This window comes from Castor canadensis, chromosome 3 (assembly GCF_047511655.1).
Source record: "Castor canadensis chromosome 3, mCasCan1.hap1v2, whole genome shotgun sequence".
Taxonomy (NCBI): domain Eukaryota; kingdom Metazoa; phylum Chordata; class Mammalia; order Rodentia; family Castoridae; genus Castor; species Castor canadensis.
Window position 1 is genome coordinate 148,218,861 of NC_133388.1, and position 20,093 is coordinate 148,238,953.

General features: G+C 37.0%; 1 long non-coding RNA gene across 3 annotated transcripts in view; it reads right to left on the reverse strand.

The window, feature by feature from the left end:
- Positions 1-20,093, reverse strand: part of LOC141421679 (uncharacterized) — a 204,304-nt gene that overhangs the window by 46,336 nt on the left and 137,875 nt on the right. For 2 of the 3 annotated variants that reach the window (XR_012446351.1, XR_012446350.1), the window contains one exon: positions 4,456-4,535. This is a non-coding gene — a long non-coding RNA (uncharacterized lncRNA). Of the gene's footprint in view, positions 1-2,974; positions 4,536-7,183; positions 7,415-20,093 lie in introns of those variants that run through there. The other variant, XR_012446352.1, reaches the window with a different exon arrangement.

Below are 20,093 nucleotides of genomic sequence, written 5' to 3' on the forward strand. Positions count from 1 at the left end.
TTTGTATGAGGTGCACAGCTGACAAAGATGGAAGTTAGGATCCACGCTGGTCTTTCCAACTTCAAACTCTCTGGTTAAAACAAAGAACATGCTACTTTACTTATCTTCAGAGCATCCCTGGAAGTTTAGACTGACCACTTGGAATGAAGTTTCAATAGAGTTTAACTGAATGGCTCAATGTCCTTTACAAAGTCAATACTCAGGCAACTTTTACATCAGTCTGCTCTATAATATGTCATCTCCTTAAACATCATTAACATGAAACTCATCTTGCTTGTTGATGCTGGTCTACATGTGGCCTCAGTGACTAAGCCTAATTACATAAAACCATCTTTATAAGAATCTGTTCTTAATCATATTGATTAGTGCACTGGAATAAATAAATCACACCAATTCTCTCAGGTGTCTCAATAAAGAAAATGTTTATTGTATGCATACATAAAACATATTTGTCACTATTACCACAAAAATCAATAAAGAATTTCTGGATGTTGCCATGATTTAATCAATAACAGTGATGACCTCTTGATGGCTGCCATATCCATTAATACACCAACGAAGTAATCTGCTGTCTAAATCTAGTCTGCCTCATATTTCCCAGCAAAATCCTAGTAAATGGAATGAACACTTTTTCCTTCTCTACCATATACTAAAGTAAAGCTTATGAATTGAATTTTTAACAGAAATGAAAGGAAAAGAAGATGTTCAAAGAGAAATATCATGCTGTGTTTGAATGTGTTTGGGCTGGAAATTAGGAGACCTGAAGTCCTACCTTGACTATATCATCCCTAAACTATGCTTAGTAGGCTGTCTAAGCCATAGCTTTTATAAGTTAAATTAAGATAATGCCTAAGATACTATACTAATGTATATGATTATTAATATTGAGAAATGATAGTGAGTAGTATTTTAGGCTGTTCATAAATTCTTGTGGCCTGGTCTCAGTCATCCAAGTAAGGAATTCACTCGCTGTTTACCTGTGTAGACTTTTCCTAACAATACATAACAGTAAGATAATCCTATTGCAGAAATAACTGGTGTATGTGGGATCCAGCCCTGCAACTGGTTGTGATTACCTACCCACCAGGAGCCTTTGGATTGGTGAAAGTTGCAAAGTACAAATGTGAGCCTCACAAAGGCTGTGAGAATGTCTCATTCATGATACACCCCAGCATCAAAGGACTCAGTGAAGTGACTATTGGAGTAATAAATGAAGCTCTGGTTTTCTATCATCCAATGAAGCCAAGAGTCAATGGTCAGGCCTGGATAGAGAATCACACAAGGTTTTCTTCTTCCATTTTCTTTATGAAACTATTCATTGGAATTTTTCTCTCTAGGAAATCAAACCTCAACTATAAGTTTTCTTAAGGAATGAAATTCAAGTGTTAAATAATGTCAGCTTCTTCACCTAGAGGTACATTTTACCAATATCCATTCATTCGTTTATTTATATTCTCCACCAGAGCATGAGTAAGGCTATTGATTTTCTCCTGCAGTCTTCAAACTCAAAAACTCATCTATTTGATAAATATTCACAGTTTCAGGCACTTTGGAAAACCAAATATTTACTCTGGTGAAACTACCAATAATCAAATATTTCTGGAAGGGCTGTTTCATTTGTTTTGCAAACGTGAAGTGTGTCATTTATATAACACCTTTCATTCTTGGAGCCAGTGCAGAAACACTGTTTAATCCAGTCCTGCTAAGAAGCAGGGCAGTGATGATTTTATGTGCAGGGAGCACACTGCTAACAGTACCCTGATCAATGCATTCATGGAAAGATAACTGGTAACTGCTGTTTCACAGATGAAGAAATTGACACTAAAACAAGTTCACAACTTCCATAAAATCAACATCTTAACTGTAAGGACATAGACACTCAACTTCTATCTTCAAATTTCAGGGGTTATACCTACCCACTCCCCCCCCACACTTTAATGTGCCAATTATCTTCACCAGTGGCAAGTCATTACTCTGGGGAAGGACTAGGTATTGTGGAGGGTCTCAAAATTCATTAAGAGTTAATTATAATTAATGTGGGATACTAAACAGGAAAATAGCAGGGGGTTGTATTATTTTGTTTTGTTTTTAATAAAATCAGCACAGTAATACCCAGTTAATAAGCCATATTGTCTTAAATAGCTTATGAAGTGTTCTGAAGGCTATTTGCAGAAACAGTTCTGTTGGGTATGGAGACCTAAGTCAGATGAGTGAGTATCCCATCCCCCGTGGAGAGCACTATGATTCCTGCATAGTTGTAAACCTGCATTCCTCCTTCCTGAGAAGGAGTTATAAACCTGCATTCCTGCACCCTGAAGAGGAGATGCAAGGTCTCTAGATCTGCCATGGTGCTGATGAGCAAAATGCTCTCAAGATAGTTTCCCCTCCCCCAATAAGGGCCAAATAGTCCTGTTCATCTAAGAAAGCTCTTGAAAAAGTCTACCTAACCCAGAGTTAGAACGTCCATAAAAGCCCCAGCCTGCACCTGAGCAGCAAGCTACCGGCTTCCAGGCTCTGCTGCACTGCTCCAGCTGTATCCTTTCCTTTCTCTCTAATAAGTCTTACTTTATATACCGGCTTCGGCTTACAATTAATCAACTGCCTCATGAGCCAGTTCCCTGGCCTGTGAAGGCAAGGACCCTCAGCATCGGCCTGCAACATTTGAAACTGGCACGTAACATTTCTAAATTTTTGTGAGCAGTGTCAGATTCCTTTAAAAAAGCACACGGGACTGTTTAGGCAGAGCAGGATATTTGAGCCTGACTGAAAGATCACAATGAGTTCCAGGGATCTTGGTCCCAGGGTCCTGACTCTATCCTTTCTTCCCTGGGCAAACACAACACTAATTGCATTTGTTGTTCACTTTACAAAACAAGCAGTAGAATGTGGAATCTGAGGCTTAATGATTACACAAACATATTTTTGAAAAATCAAGCAAATACATGAAACTTAAACAAATCTAGACTTGATCCAGTACAAGGGTTAAAGGTTACATTATTCATCTGGGAAACAATACCCAAATCTTTCTTTTTTGTAAAATAGCACCATAAGTAAAGAATGAGGCAGCTTACATTAACACTAGGCATTTCTAAATAGAAGACTGTCTAGCTTCTCCACAAACCTTAAAGTAAATGGAGTAAGCAAAAGAAGCAGAAACTCTTGATTGTAGCTTCTGGCCTATCTGTTATTAGGCCAAGGAGAGAATGTCACCTAAATTCAAGCCCAGAGCAATTCAAACTCTGATGTCCTGGTGGTGCTGGCTGACCAGCTGAACCACTTCACCCTCAGGGGTAAACAAGATATGCAAAATATGCACAGGGACTGCAGAGCACAGGAAAGCTCCAACTCAGAATCTGCCATTCTTAATTTTAACTTTTATGTCCATGGATAAAACCTGACATACTCTCAAGGTTCTGCATCCTCTAGTTATCAAATAATGAGAGCAATCTCTGAACTGGCCATTTTGCGGAATGAAGGAAGTAGCTTATGGAAATATCAAAAGGAATGCTGTTCCTTTTGTTCATTTGGTTTCCTCCCCACCCAGGACTTGCATAAGGAATCTTTGTAAGTGTCAACTTTCTTTTATTGCAATGATGTTGTTGGAGGTCACACAGAGAGATGATCTAGTCAGCTGAATCACTAGGCCAGGTTTTATCAGCCCTGACCTAAGAAACTCAGTTAAGGAAGCAGGCATCTCTAAATAAGAAGGCTGACATTGAAGGAAATGGGTGAATAAAACAAAGCTGGGTACTTATACAGTAATGGCTACCTTCTGGCAAACACAATTTGTAAAACCGTGATCACTGGAATAAAGCAGTTATGAATATTAGGTTAAAGATAGATAATCACAGATCAGAGTGTACTTAATTAAGAGCACTGCCATGAGAGGCTGAAGCAGGAGGATCTGAATTCAAGGACACTCTTGGCTACATAGCAAAATTCTGTCTCAGAAAAAAAAGGACTGCTTATTAAAAGTTAATTTTTAATCCAGATGGAAGCTTAAAATGTTAAAAGGTTCAGAATAGCTCCATCAGAATCAGCAATGATAGAGTAAGTTTCTAAAGAGTTTTCACTCTTCACTATGGAAACAGAAGATTCTAAAACCAATGGATCATTTGCTCATTCTTTTATTATGTAAACCAAACAACTACTAAGATGTTGCAGGACATTGTAAAATATTAGAATATTTAGAATTTTTTTTACAGGTCTCTCAATTAGACATATACCCATCACGAGAAAGCCGGAGGGATCCCAGGAGCCAGTTACCATCTGGAAGCACAGCTCTGGAGAGTCCCTCTCTCTTCTTAGCTCTGGGATCATGCTCAAGGGTGAGGTTTCTCTTAACCTTTGAGGTCATTCACTTATTCAACCATTCATTATTGCAGTTCTTCCTTCATAACAATGGGCTTAATAATGCCTCCCTCTTTTACTCCCTTTTTCCTTTTCCACCCTTACCTCGCTGAATTAGATTCCATGGGCAGGTCTGCACAACAATCACTCTGGCAAATACCCTTACATTTGCCCATTACATCTACCTAGAAAACAAAAACAATAACAAAATTAAGTCACCTCAGTTTAAGCGCTCTTCTTGTATCATTCTTTACAACTATAAGGACCATTACGATCCCCTGACAATATTTGAAGGTGGTTAAAATTTGATAGTCCTCAACTTTTTATTTTTACCTCTATGCTTTCCTCTGCATTCTGAGCACACACAGAGTTACTGCCTGCTTGGGGCCTACCATGGGCTATTAGAAGCAACTTAAAGTCATTGTTGCCCAAACTGAACTGTTACCTTATCCCCTGGTGTTCAGTGACTCAGTAAACTCAGTTAATGGATGACATCCTGCATTTACACTTGGCTTCCAGTCAACCAAGAAAATCCCATCAGTTCTGTTTCTCTCATCTCTCTTAAGTGAGTCCTAAGACATGTGACTTTGTCTCTCTGGCTAAATTCACTTGTCTATGGCAATTGCTTTCTCACTGCTAGACCATAAACACTCTCTATACTACTACAGTACCCAGAATACATTAAAAAAAAAAAAGCTAAAGTCAGTTCTAAGAATACTTCAGTGACTTCCTTCTGCTCTTATAAAGTTAAAAACCCTTAACATGAGCTTCCATAGCAGGCATCAGCTGGCCCCCTGTCTGTTTCTTAAAGACATGATCATGATGCTAGACTCCACTGTCTCCTCTTGCTCCTCCTTCTTCTTTGATTAGCACATACTTGCCCTTAAGGTAAGTGTTACCTTAGGGGAATCATTCTTTAACATATAAAGCTATCTTTCTTTATGGGATTTGCAACTAAATAAAATATTGCACATAATAAATAAAATACTATAAAATTATAAATAAAATAAAATAACTGTAACTAAGTAAAAGTATATGGGGGTTGGGGCTGGGGATGTAGCTCAGTAGTAGAGCACTTGCCTGACATGCATGAGGCCCTGATTTAATCCCCAGTACCACAAAATAATTTATTTTTAAAATTGTATGTTCAGTGTATTTCCCATTAGACTGAAAAGTCCCTAAGTTCAGAGACTGACTTCATCTTGTTTGTGGCTCTATCCTGGTAAGGTGAGTCATCATCTTGGTTTGCCCAGATGGAGGGAGTTCCTGGGATGTAGGACCTTGGGCTTAAAATCAGAAAAGTCTTAGGCAAAGTGACAGGGTTTGTTATCTTAATCACTAGTACCTGGAACAAGCTCCAGAACATACCTATAAAATGAATGATTAAATGGAGGAGCTCCTCCTTCTTGTAGGAGGAAAGATTGAAATTGTGTTTATAATTATGCTACAGAGATGGTGATTATTTTTCCCAGACAGAACTTTCGTGTTATGCTCCTTTAGTGCTAGAAGAACTGTGAGTTTATTCAAAGTATTAAAGCATTTCCTAACATGTGAAGGAGTTTTGAGATGGATACATAAACTTCATCTTGTCTTGAAACTCCACCAGGAAAAGTAGGGTGAAAGGGTCTCAGATCCTTCACTTCCTAGCTACCGGACCTTTGATCAGTCTCTGAACTCTGGAGACTGATTGAGTTTTCTTTTATTCTTTCTACTTCTAAAACTCTCTTTCTCTCTAACTCTGAAATTCTTTAGTTTCGTCTACATAGACATAGCCCATGAAGAGGGAGACTCACAGGAAAAGTGTGTGCAGCTGGAGCTGTAGAGGTAGTAATTCTCTAGTCTGTGGCATTAAATATGTTAATAGAGTCAAGCCTACACATGTCCCACCACTATCTAGATATTCATTCATAATGTTTATTCAAGTCCCATTACATGTTAGGGCCCAGGCTAAATGCTGGGGTCTCACTAAGCTCTCTCCAAGCTCTCTCCAAGGTCCCCCCACTATAGTGGAGCAGCTAAGTATGGCCATGACCTTTGCTCTGCACCAAGCTCACTTGAATGAAGATCATTTGTTATTTCTCACTTCCCAACCTGTCTGTGTCTAGGTTTTCTCTCAGCATTGTATCCACTGTGGCAAGGGTCTGCGATTTTTTTTTTTATAAAGAGTCATATATAGCTATTTTGATTTTGTGGGTTATATATAGTCTTTATCACAGCTATTTAACTTAGTCTTAGAGTGTCAAGATATCCACAGACACTATAGAACTGAATAGACGTGGTTATATTCCAAACAAACTTTATTTATAGACACTGAAATTTGAAGCCCAAATAATTTTCACGTCACAAAATATTATTTTTCTTCTGATTTTTTTCAGTCATGTGAAAACCTTTCTTAAGGGCCACATAAAAGCAGGTGGTGGACTGGATTTGCCCCACTGTCCCTTGTTCACTCTGAACAACTGTTATGCAGTACTCAATTCTAAGTTAGGCTGCCTAGAATTAAATCTCAGCTATAACTCTTAATTAAACCCCAGTTACCTAGGTTAAGTTTCTAAGCCACAGTACCAAAATGGTTCTCTTTCTGTAAAATGGGAATCATGTTAGTACTTGCCACATAAGGTTGTGGTAAAAAAAAAAAATTAGGTGCTATAATGCCTGTAAGTAATAAGAACAGTGTTTATAGCATCAAAAAATACTCAGTATGCTTACAACTATTATAGCTGTCATTACATGCCAATGTTCCCATCCCCCCATAATTAGAAGGTAAATTTTAAACTCATTGGCAGACATTGAAAGCCCTTCTTTTGAATATTGTCCTCTACCATTCCCTTACCTACCTATAATCCAGTTCTCTGAATCACTTCTATTTCTGACTCATCTAATTACTTCATATGTGTTCTGGTCTCTGTCCTTCCCATTTACTCCAATTTTATTTCTTTTTCACACACAGAGAAGCCTTTTCTCGCCATTTTCAGCTTCCTTCTATCCAGCTCCACTGTTGGCTTTCCCCTCCTCTAGGTTCCCATATTGCCGTGTGTAGAGCTGTATCTTCACACTTCTCACACTGCAATCATGAAGCAGGCAAACACATGATTATATATCAGCCTTCTCCACTGGACTTTGAGCTTCTTTGGACAAAGGCTGTGAGTTGTTAATCTTTCTATTTGAAATACTATAACAGTGCCTGACACATGGTAACACTTGATAAGTACAAGTGGGAGAAATGAGAGAGGAAGGAAAGGAAATCAAAGAAATGAAAAAAGGAAAAAGGCAGAGAAGAAAACAGGGGAGAAAGGAAAGAGGCAACAAGACAGTAATGAACCTTTTTAGTTATTTGATACAAATATATGAAACCGTCAGTGAACTGCTTGATGTGTCAATTCTCCCAGGTGCTATAGTACTACTGTGAAAAGTGGGAAACAATGACATAAACTAATGAGAAGAAATTTGAGACAACCTCTAGTTTCCCTCAAATAATTGCTACCTACCATGTTTATACACACTATCAGACCTGTATAGAAGCATTCTTCTCAGATCCAACTTGCTTAAACTTAGACTTAATTTGGTGATATGGGCTTGGGAAAAGTATCACTTAAAGGCTGTTTCAGAACACACACCTTTAATGAAAAAGCCCCAATCACCCTTCTTGTCCCCAATGCCCTTTTGATAAAAGAATAAGCTTGAATATTAATATTGATTTGTGTACTTATTAGCTGTGCAACCTAAGTTTGATTTACTTCTCAAAATCAGTTTCATTATCTATAAAATGAGGAAGAAGGATATGTATCCATGCCTAATTCTGAAAGTCCTACAAATTTATGGATCTATTTTGCTTAGCAAAGGTATTCGCTAAGTACCTTCTCTTGCATAATCTTAGGTGAGTTTTGAGGCTCTTCCCAGGTATGTTAGCCATTTAGACAACTCTAGGAATAGAGAGAGGGATGAAAGCAAAAGCAGAGATTGGGACTATGTAAGAGGACTAAGTATCCAAATAGGAATTTTTAAAAATAGTTTCTGTTTTGAATGAGAATCACACAAATTAGAGTGTTTTAAGTTTAGACTACCAAGCAGAAGGCTCTGAGTTCAATCCCTAATACCAGAACCCCTCCCTACCATCCTGCCAAAAAAAAAAAAAGGAAGAAAAGACTTCAATCTACTGATTGAAGAACAAATGTTCTTTTGTAAGCCCATATGCCTGTCTCATAGGGGAGGGTTATGAAATGTCTGTGATTGCAGATGTCATTAATTACATTCTTACTTTCTTTGAATTAAAATCAAAGTGCAGTTTTTTAAAAGTAGTATCATAAGAGATCAGGAAAAAAAGGATCAATCTGAACTAGTGAGAGGAAAATTATAATGAAGAGAACAAACAACTCATCCTCCATTACAACCTCCAGGAACTCCATGTGACATTTTTTAAAAGTCAAAGCTGTCAGCTGCAGTCTTGATATCAAGACTTTATATGGAGCAGCAGTTCAAAACTGCATTTGGTTATGAATGGGAGAAATGAGATAATAAGACACACATGCAATCTCATGCATATTTCTAGAACTCATACTGGTGCATGCTAGAACTTTTTCCAGAAATTCATTTTTAGAACCTTTATGAATCTTTGTTTGTCTAACTTTTATGAGCCATCGCCAACTTCCTTTCTTAGAACTCAACGAACACTTTGAAAAGGGAAAAAAGCATTTTCCCAAGTAAACTTATTCATGAAAATGAATACCATTCATGAAAATTATCAAAACCTACTCTGTGCCTCAAAGGCCACTGTATACCTGCCATACTCTTCTTTGTATCTCCCATGATAACTCAGGAAACAATATGTGCTTACTGTGTTAATAGGAGACACTCAAGCAGGACCTTGAACCAAGCAACATGGTCTTAACATTAGTTCCCTAAGCAAGAACCCATGGTAACCACTCGTTTACATAGAACTTGAAAGAGTTCTGATAACTAAGTAAATACATATTCTGTTGCTCAAGCAACAGAAAGCATTGATTAGTAATCTGAAAGGGAATGATAAGAAATGTCAGAAATTAATGAGCAGGCTGTTACAGTCACCAAGACTGGCAGAGGCTCGACTAAAGCTCTAGAGAGAATATGGAGAGAAGTTCATGACTGCACGAGATGGTGGAAGAGAAGGTCCTGGTCTTGGGGACAGATGGGCGTGAGGATTGGGAGAGAGGAAGGCTTCCCAGGGCAATGCCCACGTTTTCAGGTTAGGAAGCTGTAGGGTTGCTGAGGGCATACCTGTGATAAGAATTCAGGACAGGGGCAGGTTTGAAGGCTCAAGTCAATGTCCTCAAATTCTGTCAGGCCTTTTGAGGTACCTGAGGAATTTAGGAGAGTGGGTGTCCCATAGGCAACTGGGTTCTGATGCTAAACTTTAGAATGGTGTGGAACACTAGGGCTAGTCACATGATAGAAACCCCTTGTGTATTTTCTCAATGAAATAACTAGCCTAAATGTGGGTAAGCTTTCCTCAAATACTAGGATTATTTTAGATATTGGGATAGTCTGGCTCAGAGTGTTGCTACTGTATTATTTACAAATAACTACAGTGCTTAATTAATATTTAAAAATTCTAGTTCTTCACAATTTTATATATATATATTTTTTGGCAGCACTGGGATTTGAACTCAAGGTGTTACACGTACTAGGCAGGTGCTCTGCCACCTGAGTCACTCTGCCAGCCCTTTTTTGTGTCGGATGTTTTCGAGAGAGGGTCTTATGTGCTATTTGCCCAGGCTAGCTTCAAACTGCGATCCTCCTGATCTCTGCCTCTTAAAGAGCTTGGACTACAGGCATGAACTACTATTTCCTAGCTAAAATTTTATAAACTTTTTAATCAATAAAAAAAATGTGATCTATCTGCAGAGATTTCTGTGACTGAAATCACTGGTCTATGAATAAAAACATCCAGACTTACTCGAATTTTTTGCCACTAACTTGCACATGATCATAGGAAAATCCCTTTTCATCCCTGATTGTCTACCTCTGCATCTACAAAATTGTGGGATAAGATCTCTTCCAATTGTAATATTTTGTCGTATCTATAACTTTCAGTAGGGTTCTACATCTCTCACTGGAAGTGTAAACTGGTAGCTTACAACCCTTTGAATTTGTCCAACTCACAAAATGGCTCCTAAATTCAGCAGAATCTATGTAGTAAAGGATTGTTCCTTCTCTCTACCTAATAATTTTCTCAGCAAGAGAATTTAATTGTTATGTGGGTTCTAAAAATGAAGATAGGCTAGAATCTGCATTATACCTCAGATAAATAGTAATCTCAAAATAGCTGTTCGTGTAACTAAAGAGAAGAAAATGAAGTAAGAATAGAAAACAACTGACAATTGCAAAGGTGCTCCTTCAAAAATATTTTGGAGAGAACTCTTGATTCATATGCAGCTCCCTCATTGGTGCTTATTATTTAGTTTCTTGCTTAGGAAAAATAGTTTTGGTGAGAGTTTTGTACATCTAATAATAGAAGCAGAAGATTTGTAGCAGTTGTTTCTTTAAGTATCCTTCATTGATTCCCTGTCTCTTTACACTGAAAAAGAAACTTAAAAAATTATTGTGAATTGTTCATTTCCACTTAGACATTAACTATAGAAGGCTCATTTAAAGTTTTTTGAGACCTACCTAAGAAACGGTCGATCTGTAAGTTTAATTATGGTGTAGTCCTCTGATAATAAAAAATGATTGAGTTTCATTTTTTTAAAAAGAAAAAACTCAACCCCTAGCAGTTGGTTTCTTTTTCAATTATGTTCAATTTATTTGAAAAATTATAAATAAGCATGGTTAAATTGATGTCAGAGCTAGTTTAATTAGTCATTTTTAAACTTAAAGTGGATGTTTCCTTGAATTCCAGAAGAAACAGCTTTTGTTTGGCCTAAAGTAAAATGTTATTGAAACCTTTTTAAGATTGAAGTCCATTTCACCTAAGTTCCATCATGGCTTTGTAACAATGCAAAAGCAGGCATAATTTCTCCCACATTTAAGGTTGATAAACTCACCTAATTTCATTAACTACTCAGCTATTCCTTGAACACAGTGAGTCACTATGTCACTATATTGGGAAACAACAACCAGTTTCATGGCAAATATGTTTAGGGTAAAGTGAGCTAAACAAGTGTGGGAACATTTCTTTACAGCAAGGCTTTTCAGAGCCACTATACGCATTTTGATTCTTCAAAGAGAATTTACACATCCAGATTAATTTTTCCAAATAAGCTTGCTTGTCTTTCCCCAGACCATCCCTTGTGACTAATATATACTACCCAACTGCTTCTAAAAATCTATCCTTGAATTAACCAGCCTAGCAGAAAACTCATACTGTAGCCCTCTAAATTATCTGTACTGAATTGACACTTTGACATGATACATACCCCAAAGTAGTCTTTTAAAAAGTCTTTTATGTACTACTGTTTTTGTGAGGATATCACTGAAAATGGTATATATAGGGGCTTTCTTTAGGAGGATTCATGGGAGAGATTTCTTTTAATTTCATTCCCAAGAAATGTGCTTCACCAGCGTACTGCTTGATTTCTGCCTTTTAGGAACAGTGAATCAGATTTGCCGCTAAACTGGTTTGAGCCAAGTTTGTGACTCTTACAAACTTGGAACAAGTACCTCATGTCATTTGTTTTGAAAGTAACTTCATTCCTGACTTCTCTGTCTGATTTCACAAGACATCTTTATTTCCCTAAGCAAAAATTTTTACTCTGATGATCTCTAATAGTGTTATATTGCATTTCTTTTGAAAGTTGTTTTATATCCTTTTGGTATGGAGAAGAAAAGACAAAAGGGGAGAAAATGAGAGAGGAAGTAAGAGAAAGAAAGAGAAAAAAGAAGAAAATAAAAATCTCCTCATATAAATAACATGGCCAAGAAATTTTTGAAACTGAGTAGTTTCCAAGAAACTTATGGCAAAATGAAATTTTTTCCCAAGTAAACCAAGGAACTTAAAGAGAGGTGGAAATCGAAGCTCGCTGCCTGGGATAAGAGGGAAAACAAGGCTGTGATTAAAGGGCAGATTAAAGATTTGAATTTTGCAGCAAGGTCCCCAAACAGATAAGGGTTACAGATGAGAACCAGAGACTTGAAGGACAGAACCAACTGAGTTGCAAGATAATACAGTTAGGCAGAACAAGAACTAGGAAGGAGGCAAATGAGAGAAGAAATGAAAGGACAACATTGTGTCTCTGGATCAGCGTTCCTGGCAATTAGGAAAGCCAAAGAACAGAGGAGTAGATCCACTGCAGGAACAGCTTTTTATGAGAATCATGCCTTGCTCATGTAGAATTTGGTTTTGCTCTCCCGTACACAGTGTACAACTTGTAATTCTACTCCTGCTATGTCATTCCTCAGCATCATGACCAGCTCCTCCACAGAAGTGAGTAAACAGGAACGTTACTCTGTTAAACCATAATTACCACAGGATTCACTGGACTTTGCTTCTATTCTATACTGAGCTGAGACAGGAATACAGAAACTTGGTAAAATTTAGCTTTAAGAAAACATAATCACACAAATAAGAGACTAAGAGGCTAAGATTTGGCCCTCTCAATGCTATAAGGAATCTAAGGGTAATTTAATAGTTGTCATAACTTTACATAAATAAACTAAGCCCCCAGAAAAGTGACTTCCCATTTACTCAGTTCAAGATTTGTAGCTTACAGCAATGCAAAAGTAGAACAAAAGAACAATCACCAACCCCCCCCCACACACACACCATAAAGTATAGATAAGTGTCAGGAATAGGATAAAATACAAAATCCTAAAGAAGCCCATGGCTGATCACACTAATGAGACCCTCCCCTATGAACTTGGTTAGCCTCACTGCTAACCATGATCTTGTCGCCTTTTTACATTAAATTTCTTGAGACTGCACCCAAAACTAGCGTCAGTACAAAGCTCATTTACTGTATTGTCACTTTCATGTACTGACTTGACTCACAGTAAGCACTCAATTCATGTCATGTTAGCTACTGTTATCAGCAATCGTTGTTCTCAGAAGATCTAGGTCTTTATGCTCCAAAAGGAAGAATCCAAGCAGAGCACGTGGATGGGGTGAGGTAGAATACCTTTACTGAGGGAAGGGAGTCAGTCACCCATTCTGTCAGGTGAGGAAAGGGAAGAAGAAGAAGGGCTGGGGTCTCTTGGTAGGTAATTTTTATATTACCTTGAACTTGGAGGTAGGGAGACTTAAGTCATCATCTGGCTCCTCTCACCTGTAGGCTAGGGGAGGAACCCTTGAGCCAAGAAGGGGAACAGTCCCAGACTATCCCTAACCTAGTCTGTCCCACTACTACTATGATTATCTCTATCACTGATATTTTGGAAATACTTGTGAATAGCTTGGGGTTAGAGAGAATGGCTTATTTGTCTCCGTTCTTCAGTCTCTATGATGGTACCTTGAATATAAAAGGTGTTTTTTAAATGAACAAATGGATGGATAAAGACTTTTTTGTCATTCAGTTTGCATATGGTTTATGGCATATTTGAGAAATGGTAGTAAAATGGAGCAATAAAATAGGTCAATTAAATTTTGAAACAAGCAGTTTCTACTTTGTAACAGAATACTGAAGATTTTTGAGATACTCTCCTTTATGAAACTAAACTAAACTCGGGACAGTTACCAAAATTTAGTTGCCAATTTAACAGAACCAGGAAGAGAATTCAAACCATTTACCCATTATTGCAAAGCAAGCCTGTTTCCTCTTTTCACCACTTTCCCAGAAGTCCCATATAAAATCTCATTTTTATATTATTAAAAATTATTATTACAATATTAATAATTATGACAATATTAGTATTCCTGAAAGGTATTTTTAATATTAACTAACTGTTGATTTTGATTGTATTATTAGTTTATTAATTTGTTTTAATTTTAATGCTAAATAGTAAAAAGCAGCTCAGAAAGGACTTTTTTTTATTGTTCTGTTAGTCATATGTGCATACAATGCTTGGGTCATTTCTCCCCCCTGCCCCCACCCCCTCTCTTACCATCCACTCCGCCCCCTCCCTCTCCCCCCCACCCCCTCAATACCCGGCAGAAACTATTTTGCCCTTATCTCTAATTTTGTTGAATAAAGAGTATAAGCAATAATAGGAAGGAACAAGGGTTTTTGCTGGTTGAGATAAGGGTAGCTATACAGGGAGTTGACTCACATTAATTTCCTGTGCATGTGTGTTACCTTCTAGGTTAATTCTTTTTGATCTAATCTTTTCTCTAGTTCCTGTTCCCCTTTTCCTATTGGCCTCAGTTGCTTTTAAGGTATCTGCTTTAGTTTCTTTGCGTTGAGGGCAACAAATGCTAGCTAATTTTTTGGGTGTCTTACCTATCCTCATACCTCCCTTGTGTACTCTCGCTTTATCATGTGCTCAAAGTCCAATCCCCTTGTTGTGTTTGCCCTTGATCTAATGTTGAAAGGACATATTTTAAATGCAACTAGTTCCAAAATCCAGAAGGAATTTGCTGCCATTTATATAACATTTGTAATCAAGCAAAATCTTCCCTATCTCTTCTGGGCTGAGTGGTCTTATCAGCAAGAATGAAGGAAAGAATTCTAAACTGAAAATGTCACTATCTATCCTTAGGTCAGTGCAGACAATCAGAATAATCTGTCCTGTACATTTTATTCCCATTTAAAAGAAAAAGATAGTTTCTATATTCTGTGGGAGCTCTGACAATGTCTCATGGATGAACTCCTATCTTTTTCTAGCTATTGTTTGTAAACATGCAGTCTGGAGCTTTTGTAACCAAATCGGGAAAGTTCAGTGACCATGAAGATTACCGATGGTGTAAAGACTAGAGTCTAACAACACTGACAAAGAACAAAAGACAACACATCTATTGTGATTTCTAGTTTGGAACACAATAAAAAATTGTAACTTACTAGAATGTAGTCTTCACTAAGTTTGGGATTTAAAGTAAAACAAAAACAAAAACTACAGATCTTTGGTTTAAGTTATTTCCCTTTTTTGTCAGACAAAAAAAGAGTTTCAACTTTGGAACAGAGCTGATGACACCATACAAGTTAGAGGTGACTGATCTCCAGTTCAATAATCCCCAATCTATCTGTGTGTCTTTTTGCTCTCTACCACCTACCTCTCAACACTTCCATTGGTAGTTAAATTTCTATAGTAGCTCATTTCTACAGTAACCTCCTCCCTGTGTTCTACTTTGGTGAAGGAGATGAGAAACAGGCACCTATATAACCAGTCCCCAGATAATCTTAGGGTCTAGCTGGAGATTTGTAGAGATTTACTAAAGACAGTAGTGCTTTTGAGCACCAAAGAGAAGATTAAAGCCATATGCACTTTTGATGAGCAGAAACTAGTTTTGTGGAAGTTTAGAAATGGCTTCTTCCATTTTTTGGTGCCTTGCCAAGTACATCAACCAAGGGGGTTCCCAATCCTTTCAGTTCCTTCTACCTCTCTCACAATTAGCTTCCTCCTCTCCATTCTCACAACTGTCATTAGAACTTTCATGATCTTTCCCAATTATTATTTTAATACTCCCACAAACTTGTTATGTGACTTGAAGTAAATGGGAATTGCTGTTAAAGTTTCTTTCTCTTCAAAATGGAGCTAACTTTAGTGTTCACCTCAAAAGAGCAATGCCCAGACTAGAATTCATGAAATGAACCCCATAAAAATGTTTCACTTGGCACTTAGTAAATGTTCATAAGCATAATAGAAGTACAAAATTCCATATATATATATATGTGTGTGTGTGTATATATGTTCCATGTGCTTGATTTCATAAGAATACAAGTCCTAGTTTTAGATTATTATAAAAAAAAAACAGTGATTTTTTTTGTTGCTGACACAAACACATCTATTTTTTCCCAAACAAAAGTTGAATCATGCTGGAGTTGCACAGAACACATGATGCAGTAATTGTGTGGTAAAGAAGCTCTTGAGTAATGACTTCTGGTCATTTAAAAAACTATAATCATAGCTTAAATATTCACAGGGCAACCATCCAGAGACCATTTACTGAAAGAGACGTTTGCCCTGGAAAATATTTGGAATCTTTCTTCATAATATTATTTCTATTAATGAGAATTATGTCCAAAATATTAATAGTTTTTATTTTTTATTTCAGAGTTTAAGTGTTAAGATTTCAGAGTTTTCAGACAGCCTGAAAAGGAATCAGAATGAGCGCCAGCTGGATGTACAACTAAAGACTATGTATGGAGGTCTGTTTGGATGACCCAGATTGGCTTAAGGTTCTCTGCCAAACAATGGAGAAATGTGGAATGACTGAGAGGTACACAAATGGTGCAAAATTAAAATTTTCGGCACTGATGGCATGTTTCAAGTGGTAGAGCACCTGCCTAGCAAGCACAAAGCTCTGAGTTCAAATCCAATACCACCCCACATTTTAATTTTAATTCTCAGTTTATCTAATAGTTGATTTAGTATGTGTAGTATGACAAGTAGTTAACCTCTATGAAAGTTATTTTCAAAATCAAGTGAACTCTGCAAGTGTTTTTAAGCAAAAGAGAGGAACTAAGACTGGGATTCTTTGGAACTTTTTTTTTTTTTTGAGATTTTGTTTGTCCTATTTCTCAACCTAAAGGTGGATTTGACTAATTAGAATAAAGATTTATTAATTTCTACTTCCAGTCAAAATTGATTTTGTAGAGTCAATTTTCTAGGGAAAAGTTTGCCAGGTTTTATCAACTTCAAGGCTGTTGTCCCCCATTTGTTTTAAGGGGAGCTTTGACTTCTTGAGTTTCAACATAGTATAATGTCTGGCAAGCTTCTGGTCTGATAGTCCCAGGTAGTCCTTGCCTTTCACTGTTTGGAACATTGACTTTAACTTGCACCAGCAGAGCAGCAGCTTTCACTTCAGTGAATCTGAATACCAACATGTCTAGGTGCTTTTGCTTCCCTGTTCATTCCTTCACGGAGGAGGGAGTACATTTTTTTCACCTTTAAGAATCATAGATAGCTGTAGGTCAAGAACTCTGTGCCAACAGAGCTAACCTATAAACAGCCAAAAGAATAGAGCCAAAAGAATAGCTGATTCATTTTTGTTGTAATATACAGTTACTTGCAAGTGTGCTCATTGAGGAAATCTAGAAAGAACAGAGAATTACTTCATCCCTGCCTATAGTATTGCTGATGTAGATGAATAGAAATCAAAATCAGTGTATGATGATAAGAAAGTTATCCTCTGAGAAAGTCTAGCTCACATGATTGAATAGTTATAATGCTTAGCATTGCCAGGAACACCAGCTGTCCGTTGTGGCAATTTTCCATGGAGATGTCCTATTCAGGGTTCACTACTGATGTGACCTCAGCTTGCCTGACATTTCACTTTATTAAGCATTGAAAACTATGTATTATTCCAAATGCTAGTGTCTAAATATCAAACCTGAAAAAAATTCTTTAGAACACTTTTAACTTTCTCATTAATTTCCTAAGCTTCTTTCTTAGACCATGAATCCCAAAGAGTGGTAGAAACTCTTGATTTTCTTTCTAGGATAAAACGGTCTAGTAGGGGCTGAATTCTATGTTAGCTGTGTTAGTTGAATTGTCATCAATAAGTAAACACCAACTTAATTATTTTCTACTGTGTGATTACACCTATATAAGGTATCTAGTACTCTAGATTTTTGTTTCAAATTCATAGAAATTAAGAATGGTAGTTGCCAGGGAGTAGAAGAAAGGTGGGGAACTGTTTTGTGTATATTAAGACCCCATTATGCAGGATGGGGGTGGGGAGTTTCTAGGGATCTGTTGCACAGCAATGTACACAGGATTGGTAATATTGTTCTTCATACTTGAAACCATTTGGAGAGTAAATTTTACGTTATGTGTTTTTTACTACAATAAAAATAAAAGCACCAATGGAATTATTTTGATTGATCAGTCAGTATTCAGCATTGTATCAATTCTTTTAAAAAATGACAAAACAATTTAAAAAGAATCACCATTAATTTGGGACAGGTTCTTTGCAAAGTTCTACATTCATTGTACCATGTATTTGATTATTCAAAAAGTATTGCAGGTTGTTGTAAGATGTGTAGTTATTCTCAAATACTTGCCGAAACTCTCTGGGAATCGGGTATACTCTCAGCCTTGTAGCCTTCAAGTTAGGTCATGAGATTTGCTTTACCAATGAAATAAAAGGATGAGATATGTGTAACTTCCAGGCATAATAATTAAGATGTACCATGCCATCCTCCTTGCTCCTTCCAATCTCTTTGCCTATGAAAATACATGAACATATATAAATGTCAGCTTCAATAAGCCTGGAGCCTGGAAAGGTTATGTGGAACAGAGTCCCCTGGTGACTCATGACGGACATGTTGGTTGTGTGAAACATAGCTTTTGTTGTTTTAAGGCACAGAAATTTAAGAATTATTTGTATAAAGCAAAACCTAGCTTATCTTAACTGATTCACAAATATTTGGTTAAAAATAGTAAGGAATTTAATAACTAAAAATGAGGAATCTATACTTTATCTCACCCCTCTCCACTCCCAAGGAGAGTGGAGATTTTTAATTCTTTTTAGCCAAATCTCGAGTCATCAATAAATTACAGTATTTCATATTTTATGATTTATCAGTTTAATACATTTCTTATTTTCAGCTTTCATCTCTTACACTTCATTATCTGCTCTCCACTATGGTTCAATAACCATCTTGGCATGCAAGTGTCACAACTATCATTATTTCCTAGATCTGCAGTACTATGCTCTATGTTTATGTTCCATTCCCCAAATTCATATGTCAAAGCCTGATCTGAAAGGTGATATAAGGTAAGGTCAATTGAATGGTGATTAACTCATGAGGGTGAAGACCTCATCAATGGAATTAGTGCTCTTACTAAAGAGGTCCAAGAAAACAAATTTGTCCCTTTTACCATGTAAGGATGCAGCAAGAGGGTGCCAATTATGAAGGACAGATCCTCATAATCTGATATTATCTTGATTTTTGACAACTGTCAATGAGGAGAAAGAAATGGAGACAGCGTCTCCCTAAAGCTGGACTCCAATTTGCAATTGTCCTGCCTTGGTGTCCTGAATCAGGGATTATAGGCATGTATCACCATACATGGTTCCTAAAGGTTTTAGTTTATAATCCACCTAGCTTATGGTATTTATGTTACAGCAACCTGAACAGACTGAGAGGTCTTTTAAGAATTTACTTTCTCAAGAAGTTTCCTGAAAAAGAATTTCATGGAAATAAATTTTCTGAGTTGGTGCATATTTTAAGATATTTTAATTTTTCTCTCACAATTTGATATTTTGGCTGGGTATGGAATTCTGAATAAAAATCATTCTTTTAAAAATTTAAAAGCATGGCTCCACTATCTTTTGTGTCTACTGAAGAATCATTTTGGGTACTGGTGAGAATCCTTTGCTGTTCTGATTCCCAAGCCATTGCAGATAATGCATTTAACATTTATCCCCCTCTCAGAAAGTTTTCAGAAAATTCTTTCCAAAATTTCACACCAAAATATTTTTCAGGCCATTTTTTGTCATCCATTGAGCTGGGCACTTACTGAGCCTCATCTTTTCTCTCAAGTGTGTGTGTGGGGGGGTGTGTGTATGTATGTGTGTAAAACTCCCATAAGCACCAGTAAATTCTTTTAGATGGACTCTTTCTCTTGCTTTTTAATATATATATATTGTCAACTGTGGTTTGAACTCAGAGCCTTCACATTGAGCCACTCCACCAGCCTTTTTTGTGATGGGTTTTTCAAGATAGTGTCTC